At 46.6% G+C, this 10,967-nt stretch overlaps 1 long non-coding RNA gene across 1 annotated transcript; it reads right to left on the minus strand.

The window, feature by feature from the left end:
- Positions 1-217: 217 nt before the first annotated feature.
- Positions 218-4,493, minus strand: LOC142818869 (uncharacterized). The gene is made up of 2 exons (XR_016347015.1): positions 2,915-4,493; positions 218-1,621 (listed from the first exon to the last, which is right to left on the minus strand). It is a non-coding gene; the product is annotated as an uncharacterized LOC142818869 (long non-coding RNA).
- Positions 4,494-10,967: the final 6,474 nt, after the last annotated feature.

Here is a 10,967-nt window from a genome sequence, read left to right on the forward strand (position 1 = left end):
GTCACATGCCCGCACCTCTCCAGTCCACATGCCGAGCTCACCTCCCTCCCCTTGGCCTCCCCCAGGCTGTTGCTAGGGTGGTGAGCCACAGCATGCCTCTCCATGCATACCCTTCAGCTCCCCCATTTGGTTTTGGGGCTAAGAACAATTCTTAGACCCCACTAACACCACTTCCTTGTATTTATTAGGAGCTATAATTGACCTTATCAACACTTAATTAACTGCAGTTTTGGTAACAGAATTAAACAATACATTCAACCTTTAATACATAATGGTATGTACACTAAAAGTAAGTCCCCATATCCATTGCGAAAACACAACTGAAATCCATCCCCAGGGAATCTCTGTTCCCACAATAGCAAACTCTTCTATCCACGGAATCACTGTAATTGCCTTACCACTTCTTTCATAATATCTTCCACAATAGGAAGTACGAGATGTTCAAGCCAGGCTTACTTTCCAAAGCTAAACACCCAAATCCACACCAGGTAGTGGAGTCTTTCTTCACTGTTATATCTTCCATTAAATTAAACATTACATGCACCATTAAGTCAGGTCCCAACATTTGAGATAGGGCTTGTCCAGACTCCATGTTTCTTATATGCAAAACCCATCCTCCCAGGATGGAACATTGGTCCCATGGGAAAGCTATATAGTTATCTCCAGCCATTATTACACACTCAGCTACACAGGTGTCTATGACATGAGAATGGGAGTGGGTGGAAGGACTGAGCCTCCAATCCAGGAGACCAACCCACAGGAATTAACACCTCTCCAAAGATGGAATAATCATTCCAAAATGCCCATTATCAATAGAGACCACTCCCCTGCCATCATGCAAGGTGAAGACATTCAGTCTTTGAGAACTGCGGCTCTCACCCAACAGGGCACCTGTGACACGAGCAAGTCTCCTATCAGGGCTACAACTTTCATGTTAACACCATGCCAGTATGATAACACCATTCCAGACCAATGCTTGCTCAGACATTTTAGTAGTTTTTAATAGATGGCTGAGTACAACAGTGAGGACCTAACCAACTATGTTGCTGAGTTAAGGTGATATCTAATTAATTAGACATGAGCCCTATTCTCACCACAATAAACTGTCATCCCTGCTACTAACAAATTTTCAACCCAGTCCCTCTTATGAGATTTGATAGCTTGAGTAATGGCATTTACAACTGATCCAGTGGCTCCTCCCCAGGTGACTACATCAATAAAACACTTAACAATACTGAGAATGGCCCTCAAGGCGTCCATAGGGTAAACAGAGATTATTGTGCCCTATGTTGAGTGTCACCCTTGTATACTTTTACTCGTGACAGGTGCACCCAAACTGGAATTCCAGTGACCTGGGCCGCTGAAGGAGTTACCAGGAGAACTATGTGAGGTCCAGTCCAGGCTGGTTCAAAGGTTCGTTTTCTATAGGCTTTCACCAGTACCTGATCACCGGGCTGCACCTCACATGTGTCTTCTTCGCTAGCCTTTGGGTCTGGTTCAGTTCGGGGGTCCTGTGAGACACACTGAGATAACAATTTGCAATATTCAGCAAGCTGGTCACCCATGACATACAATTCCCCCGCTCCAATGCACAGATTTCCTGGCGTCCTCATCGCCCGCCCTGTCAGCATTTCAAAAGGAGATAAGGAATGTGGATTAGTAGGACTGGATCTCATAGACATGAGAACCACTGGTAAATTGGTGACCCAGTCTTTCCCTGTAGCAGAAAACATCTGTTTGGTTAGTTTGTTTTTAATGGTTTGGTTAGCTCTTTCTACTAATCCCGAACTCTGGGGATGGTAGGGACAGTGGAATTTCTGTTTGATCCCCAGTGACATGCATACTGTTTTCATCACCTTCCCTGAGATACCTTGGTCGCTATCAATGAAGCATGGAAATCCCCATCGGGGAATTATTTCGGTCATCAATATTTTAGCTACATCAGATGCAGTGGCCTTGGCCACTGGGAAAGCTTCTACCCACTTAGTAAAGTGATCCATGATCACCAGAACATGATCTGCACCTTGACAGAGGTCCAATGAAATCTATTTGTAACTGTGTGAAGGGCTGTGTTGGTCTTGGCTGATGTTGCATTTTCATTTTCACTGTGGGAGCAGAATTACATTGAGCACGTTACACACCTCCTCACATAATCATGCACATTTGCATTAAGCTGAGGATGCCACCAGGTGTCCGACATCCGGTGGATCGCCCTCCGTGCTCCATCATGTCCCAACATGTGATATATTTGTATCATAGTTCCCATCAGCACATTTGGTAACACTAATGTGTTTCCTGGGCCTCTCCAAGTGTTATCATCACACAGTTTTCCCCCATTATCCATCCATAACCACTTTTCTGCCCTTGGTGCAGAGTGTTGGATGTCCTGTAATTCAAAAAAGTTTGGGGTTTTTATGAGAGGCTGTGTTGCAGCAATCAATTGCATCTCTTTACCTTCCACTGCTACTCGTTTAGCTAGTTCGTCTGCCCTTCGGTTCCCCTTACTATGAGGGTCTGTCCCTTTTGTGTGGGCCCTCACTTTTATCACTGCTAATTCAGTAGGTTTCTGCATGGCTTCATGAAGTTTCTCCACTATTCCCCCATTTTGTATTGGGGATCCTGTACTCGTCAGGAATCCCCGATTTACCCACAAGTTAACATAATCATGTACAACCCCAAATGCATATCTAGAATCAGTATATATGTTTACAGCATGACCTTTCGCAGCTTCACATGCTGCAACTAATGCCTGCAGTTCTGCTACTTGTGCAGATGCCCCAGGCAAACTGCCGTGTGCCACCAGCTGTCCATCTTGAGTACACACGGCCCATCCTGTGTGTCGCTTGCCATCCACATAGAAGGAAGAACCATCCACATATAGGCAAGGGGCACCAGGTATTTCAGTTTCTTTTACCAATGGAACGTCCATGGGCTCTTCCTCAAGGCAACAATGATGTGGGTGTCCCTCATCTGGGGTAGGCATGAGGGTAGCAGGGTTTAACGATGACGCTCTTTGCAGATGTACCGAAGGCATTAGCAAGCTCATTTCCCATCGAGTCCATCTTGCCACATGGACTGCTGAGGATTTCTTCCCTGATAAAATAGCAAGGACAGCGTGAGGTACAACAATATTTACATCCTGTGAACCAATAAGTGGTGTGGCCTGATTTAGGGCCATAGAAGCTCCTTCCACTGCCTGAAGGCATGGTGGCATTGCTTGAGCGACAGCATCTAGTTTAGAAGAGTAGTATGCTACTGGGCGCTGTTTATCCCCATGTTTTTGCGTTAACACTGCTGCCATATGTCCCTCACTGACATGCGTGTACAATGTAAAAGGCATTAATGGATTAGGAAGTCCCAACCCTGGGGCAGTACTTAGCCTTTGTTTCAATGTGGTAAATGCCTGTTCACAGTCAAGTGTCCATTCAATTGCCTCATGTGGTCCACCAGCACCCTTCAGGAGATTATTAAGAGGCTGGACAATCCTTGAATAATTGGGGATTTGAGTTCGGCAGAAATTGAATAGCCCCAACACTTTCCTAACTCCCCTGACCGTTGTTGGTCGTGGGCATGCATTAATAGCCTCAGTGCGGTCAACAGTTAAACGCTTGTACCCTTTGGATATTAGGTACCCCAGATATGATACTTCCCCCTTTGCAATCTGAGCCTTTCTAGCATTACATTTTACCCCACTGTCTGCCAAGTGCTGCAGGATCACTTCTAAGTCTTTCATGTGCGTTTGGCGATCTGGTGAGGAGATAAGAAGATCATCAACATACTGTACAACACAAGAAGCCATGTCTGGCAGCTTTGCCAGCACATCAGCTAATGCTCTATGAAACAAAGTAGGTGAGTTATGAAAACCCTGGCTTAGGCGAGTAAAAGTATATTGCTGCCCTTTAACAGTAAATGCAAACCAAAATAGACTGTCAGGGTGCACAGGACATTTTGCTTTTATCATGGTGAAAACATCAAAAGCATGCAGGCCTCCCACTACCATACACTCCTGCACCTTTTCCCAGAAGGGTAGGTTTGGGTTATTAAGCTGCAAAGATGGCAATTCTTTTAACATGCTCTGCAAGTCAGATGGACTCATAGGAGTGTGCTCTAGGCGACTAACAGTAGCAGGGTCCCCTTCCCCTTGATTAGGATTAGGGACAGTGTGCACTCTCACTGGAGCCGTAAAACCAGACTGATATCCCCACATTTCACATGTAGGGTCCAAAGGTGCTGAGGGACAAGATCTCTCTTCCTGCAAGGCTGTTTCTTTATAGTTTTTTGCTTCTGTTTGCAGTTTTTCTACCTCTGCTTCTAACTCTCCTACCCTTCCTTTTAGCATATCACACTTTCTAACCAGCTGTTCATACTCAACAATTAAACACATGCCAGCCAATTTGTCCTTTGATAAATATTGTGGTTTATGCACAAAATCAGTATTGCCCACTTGTAATGGGGGTTGGTCATCCTTCTTTCTTTCAGTCACACAGCCAAGATATCTCAAGAAAACTAATAAACTTACTGCTACAATAGTTATAAAAGCACTAATTAAACACTCTTCATATTGTGGATCACTAAATCCCTTCATCTTTCCCTTTTTTTTTAAACCTAAATAGCCTCCAATCTCAAAATCTTTAAATACAATACTGTTTACAAACTAATAACAATTTCCAATTAGGAGATCTGGGCCAGCCAACACATTAACTAGAGGTACTTATGGCTATACCTGCCCCTACACTAACTGTTGGTCCTTATGGCCTCTTTGATTTCCCACTTCAACAACACTTAGTCAGAGGAACTTACAGCTTAACCCGCCCCCACACTAAGTACAGTGTCTTAAGACTGCAACCAAAATGTTACAAAACTGCAACAAACCCCTTAAATTCTCCAACACCCAGTTTCACTTACTACAAAAGGTGTGAGAGTCACCAGTCAGGTCAGGGACACACAACCAAATGAAAAATGAACAAAATCACCCTCTAACTTGATTGTAGGTCTTGATCCTGAAGGATATTTCTCACCCTGCTCGCTGCGCCAAGAAACTGTTGGGATTTTGTGGTTCCCAGAGACTCAGGTGTTGGGCAGAATCAAGGGTCTTCAATTCAATTCAATTCAATTCAATTCAATTCAATTCAATTCAATTCAATTCTTTATTCAATGTGCACAAAGGGAGAGCCCCTGGTACTAAAATCAGCCAGAGCCCCTCGAGCAAGGAGCCCCTCCCCTTGCTGTTTTATAGCACATGGCAGTTACAGGTTACATAACACAAACTTCTAAACCAATCAGATTCAACCTTTCCATATATGGCTTTGTTTGTCACATGCCCGCACCTCTCCAGTCCACATGCCGAACTCACCCCCCTCCCCTTGGCCTCCCCCAGGCTGTTGCTAGGGTGGTGAGCCACAGCATGCCTCTCCATGCATACCCTTCAACACCTAACATAAACTGTTAACTTAACAAAAGCCTAACATAAATTGTAGCTGAGAGAGCCAGAATCAAGGGAAAGTGGGGAAACCAGGGTGTGCGTCGAGTCAGCTAGACTCCAACATGGGGGTCGTGTCTGGCTGGTTATGTTTCCACCCTTTTGTCAATAATTTGATCATAATAATGATCATCGGACAGTTGAACCCTAGAACAGCTGATGGAGTTTGGTGACCCATTGAATCAACAATCTGCTATAACAGTATAAATATAGAAATACAATGAAAGATATATCAATAATAATTAATAAAACAACACTGGGGTGCATGAAGACCTTTAGAATTTCTGAGGCTTCAGGAAATCAGTCCTTGAAAATGTCCCACCAATGGTTTTTGGTAAGTAGACTACTTCATTGCCCAGTTGTTCAATCTGGCAACTTTTAGCTAAAACATGAATTTAGGTGGTTACTGTAACTGTGCTACTAGTTGGGCCCATTGGGCCATGTAGGAACTTTTGTTTAATAGTTTGTTCCAAGTGGAACAGCTCTGCAGAAGAGGTACAGGAGCCAAAACTTCAGTGGTTTGGGGGTAAGGGCGGCACCCAGGCACTATGATGAGTACCTTTAACCAGAACACCAGACACTTTGTGAGTACATTGAGTATCACAATCAGTAAAGTTACATTCGTGGTCTGGGGGGCAACTAGTAACAAAAAACATTTTTTCATGAAGTAGTTACACACATAGAGGAAGGCCCTGTGTTAAGGACAGATACCCTATTTTGCAATGGGAGGAAAACACGGAGACCCTTTGTCTTGGGGTCCAGCTCAGAGAAGTAAGCATCTTGGCGCACTAAGCTAGGCAGGCAGATCCAAGAACCCAACTTAACCTGCAAGTAGTGAACAGCAGGGATGAAGCGTCCCAAAGCCGGAGTTCAGTGGGATTGGGTTGTTAGCATCTAGACTGGCGCTTTTACCAGCAAAGCTCCGAGCCGGAAAAAAGCGGCAGCTATGTTTATGCAAATGAAGCTGGGGGATTTAAATCCCCGCTTTATTTGCCATTGCAATGTGTCTAATTTGCATCCCTTTTACGGAAAAGGGATGCAGTCTAGACACAGCCTAGGTGTTTCCCAGTTACCATTCTAGCAGGAACAAAAGGTTTTCTCTTCCCAAAAAAGAATCATATACATTGTTACAGGATTACTTATTAACATTGTATTTATTCCAGTGTTAAACAGTAACATTAGCATCAAATCTTTTACAAGTGTGTACCTATACAGTCTTATTACTTAGAACCACTTTAAGGCTCAGTGTTCTGGCATTCACACACAGACCCCAACACACACACACACACACACACACACCATCACCACCACCTTCCCTCTGCACGCGCACATACACACTTTTTTTTCCTTTTACTCTAAACCACAAAAACAAGCAATCCAGAATTTTTTCCTCATTTTCTTGGTTTTGGCTGCGCCAAGTACCAGCCATAACTTGGTCTATAACAAGATATTGAACCTTATATAGCATTGAGGTACCTTAAGGGTTAAATGCTAAATACTAAAAGCCAAGCAACACTAGTTACCTGTGTCTGGCAAAAAGGTGTCTCATCAGTTTTGCAACTTTGAATGAAATGGCATTATAAAAAAGAAGACAAAACCAATTCATTTGAAGCCTACAAAACAGATTCAAACCCTACAAAATAGGAATGTTGGTTAGGTCCTTAAAAACCTCTCATATTTGCACTATATATATATATATACACACACACACACACACACACACACACACACACAAAGGTGCGTACATACATAGATTCTCTTTTACATACCATCTCTTACACTAATTATTTTTACTCAGCTGTGCATAGATTGCATTTCCTTTATACACTTGGGCAGTTAACTTTCAATAGAAACTGCTTATACTGTTTTAGCAAATGTAACTGAAGTGTCCATAGTCAAATGTTTAAATCAGATTGTCTCGTTGCCTAGATTATTTACAAACATTCCTTAGAAAAAGGGCCCATTTTTCCCTCAGGCTGCAAAGAAACCAAGAGTTATTTTCCTATAATACTTTTCTTTTAGCATTTTTACAACAATTTACCTCCTCAGTTTCCTTCAGACTCTGCAGTTAACTTTTTACTCTTTTTTTCCCTTAGCTAACTTGCTCACCCTTCAAAATATCACTTTTACTGAGAATCTAAATTTCATTCCATTCCTTACCCTCCCAAAATCGCTTTGGGACACCAGGGACCATGCCTAAATTCTGCAGCCATGCCAAGAGGGGTGAGGAGTGGTTCACCACACCCCACTCCCATTTATCTGCCTCTACTCGTTCATCTTTACCTTTCCTGAACAGGAGCTGGTGCACCCAATTTCTCCCTCCTTCCCTTGGTTCTGGCACTACCTGGGGACTTGGCACCCTACCCACTGCGGTAGCCAGAAATACAAGGGAGTCCAAGCACTATCTGAAACTGCTAAGACTAAGAGCAAGACACCCGCCCTGCATCTAATGCTGTTGCCTTTCCCTTTACCATATTTAAATCCCAGGCTTCATTTGCAAGTTCGAATGCCACATTAGCCACCCTAGTTCGAACTAGGGTGGCAGTGTAGACATATCCTCAGAGGAGAGAAGAGGGCATTGTGGGGATTTGCCCTGTGGATGCTACACACTTTTTTGTGTATCACCTACAGGGCACAGACGCCGGTAGTCACCCACCCTGGGGGTCCCAGATGAAGAGACGGAGAAGGACGCCAGTGAACACCATGACCACACTCACTTTGGAGCCAGTAACCCACAGCCTGGATGTCTCCCAGGCATCCTCCAAGGCTGGAGAAGGATCATCGGGTGAGTGCTCTTAGTTTTCTCACATAAAGGAGGGGAGGGGGCAGTCACTGAGGGGCTGTGGTGTGATCATCACTCAGCCTTCTCAGCCTGGTCCTCGTGCTGAAATCCGTGCATGTAATGCATGTGCAGCACCAGTTTGCACCACACAGCCCCAAGAGGTAGCCCCAGAGCACCCCGGGCTCCTGCTCACAGGCTCTGGGGAGGCCGCCCGCACTTCTGACCCCCACGGGAGGATGCCCTCCCACTACAAGCCACTGCTGGAAGGAGGCTGGGGACAAGGACACACTCACGCATGCACACAGATTCTGGAGTGCCACACACAACACATGGGCATGTCTGCACAGTCAAGGCAGCATCCGCTCCCCGGGACAGCGCTGCAAGGTGCAGGTGTGTGCGCGGCACCAATGGAAGCCCAGGCTGCTCAAGCCCCGACTCCCAGTGTGGCCAGACACTGGCATTGCCTGCTTGTCTGGGGGACATGGGGGAGGCAGGAAACATGGTTCACTGCAGACCTCTGGGCCCCTGTAAGGCAGGGCCACTGTCCAGGCCACACATGGCCTTACCCCCAGGACATCACCATTCTCTGATTCAAGAACTGTTGCTCTCAGCTCACAGATGAGGGCAAGGCCTTAGTGACAATGTCTCCAGGGATCATTGTCCACCTCTATTCTCCCCAGCCTGACCAGCCATGACTGTGGGATGATCAACACCACCCAAGCCAGCTGCCCGACCCCAGGTGAGCCACAGACACTGGAGGGTCCAGGAGGACCTCATGAGGAAGCACAACTCCATCCTGTGGTACATGCAGCAGACGCTGGCCCAGAAGGTCCAGGACGACACGGTGGTGGGACCAGATGTAGTGTGAGCTGCTGCAGAAGGGACACAACATGTGTGCTATTGTCTGGGAGCTGCTGACCTACCTTGCACCAGTCTCAGTCCCTGCTCCTGCCTGTAGCAGAGAGAGCCTCGGGGGGCTTCGTGACCCTACGCCATCTCTACTTCTGTCCCCCTTTTAGTCCTGCTTATGGTCCCTCTCACAGTCCCTCTTATAGGTCCCCTTTCGGGTTTTTGCCGCCTTCTCTGGGAATGGCTCCAGTCTCTTCCGCACCTCCGGTGACCATTTGGCTCCCGGGTCGCACGTCCCGCTGGGACCCTCGCAGGCAGCCAACAGTCAGCTCCCCTCCCGGGACTACGGCTGATCTGTCTGCTGTGGCATTCAGTGCTCCGTCGGCCCAGCCCGGCTTCTCTCCTCCTGTGGGGGTTAAGAGCACAGCCACCTCCTGCTCTCCCCCTATTCCTGGCCTCCACGCTCCCTCTTGTATTCCCCGTGTGGCACCACTGCGTGCTCCAGCATAGGGGCCGACCAGACGTCCCAGGGTCCTAAAGCCCGTGGAGCTGGGCTTGTGCACTTCCATGCCTGAGCAATTGTCCCAGCACTCGCCACTCAGCACGTCGGCTGTGTCGGCGCCTGGACATCTGGCTGCTGTTCCCCATCACACACCTCCCCCTTTTGGATCCTGCTAGTCTCTGCTTCCCCTGTCCACTCTGCACATAGAGACAGGAAGTCGGTGTTCACACGGGCCCGCCCTGCTCTGTGCACTATTTGAAACTTATATTGCTGCAAAAATAAATACCACCTCATTATACGGGGATTAGCCTCCCTCATGTTGTGCATCCATTTCAGCAGTGCATGGTCCATCATCAAGAGAAAGGGGTTACCCAAAAGATAGTATCGGAGGGATTCAACTGCCCACTTAATTGCTAGCGCTTCTTTCTCTATAGTAGAGTATAGCTGTTCTCGCGGCAGCAGCTTATGGCTTATATATAGGATGGGGCTCTCCTTGCCTTCTTGGTCTTGGGATAATACGGCTTCTATTCCTACATTCGAGGCATCCATTTGCACTACAAATGTTTTAGAAAAGTCCAGTTGCGTCAGTAATGGCGCCCTCGTGAGCCGCTGTTTTAACTGCTAGAAGGCCCTCTCACAGTTCTCTGTCCACTGTATCCTCTGTGGGTACCCACTCTTCGTCAACGGGGCCGCTCCATCGCAAAGTGTGGTATGAACCTACGATAGTAGCTGGCCAAACCCAGGAATTGTCGTACTTGCTTTTTGGTGCTCAGTGTCCGGTGATTTTGCACAGCATCCACCTTGTTTACTTGTGGTTTCAGTTGACTTCTCCCCACAGTGTACCCAGGTACATTACTTCTGATCTTCCGAAGGCGCACTTGCTCGGGTTAGCTGTCAAATATGCTTTATTGAGGGTTTCCAGTATGTCCCGAATATGTCGTAGATGGTCCTCCCAGTATACACTGTAGATGATACTATCATCAATGTATGCCGCGGCATACATCTGGTGATCACTCAAGATTTTGTCCATTAACTGCTGAAATGTCACCGCAGCCCGATTTAATCTGAACAGCATTGCTAAAAAGTGGCATAGCTCAAAAGGGGTGGCAAAGGCTGTTTTCTCTTGAGAGGCGGGTGTAAGGGGGATTTACCAGTAGCCCTTTGTGAGATCGATCATGGATAAGTACTGCACCTTCCCCAGCCTTTCCAGGAGTTCTTCTACCCGTGGCATGGGGTACGCGTCAAGCCGCAACAGGGCGTTGACCTTGTGAAAGTCTATGCAAAAGCGTAAGAAGCCATCGGGCTTAGGGACTAGGACCATTAGGCTTCTCCACTCACTTCTGGACTCCCAAATC

The sequence above is a fragment of the Pelodiscus sinensis genome, chromosome 17, assembly GCF_052426305.1.
Source record: "Pelodiscus sinensis isolate ZL-2025 chromosome 17, ASM5242630v1, whole genome shotgun sequence".
NCBI classification, from domain to species: Eukaryota; Metazoa; Chordata; order Testudines; family Trionychidae; genus Pelodiscus; species Pelodiscus sinensis.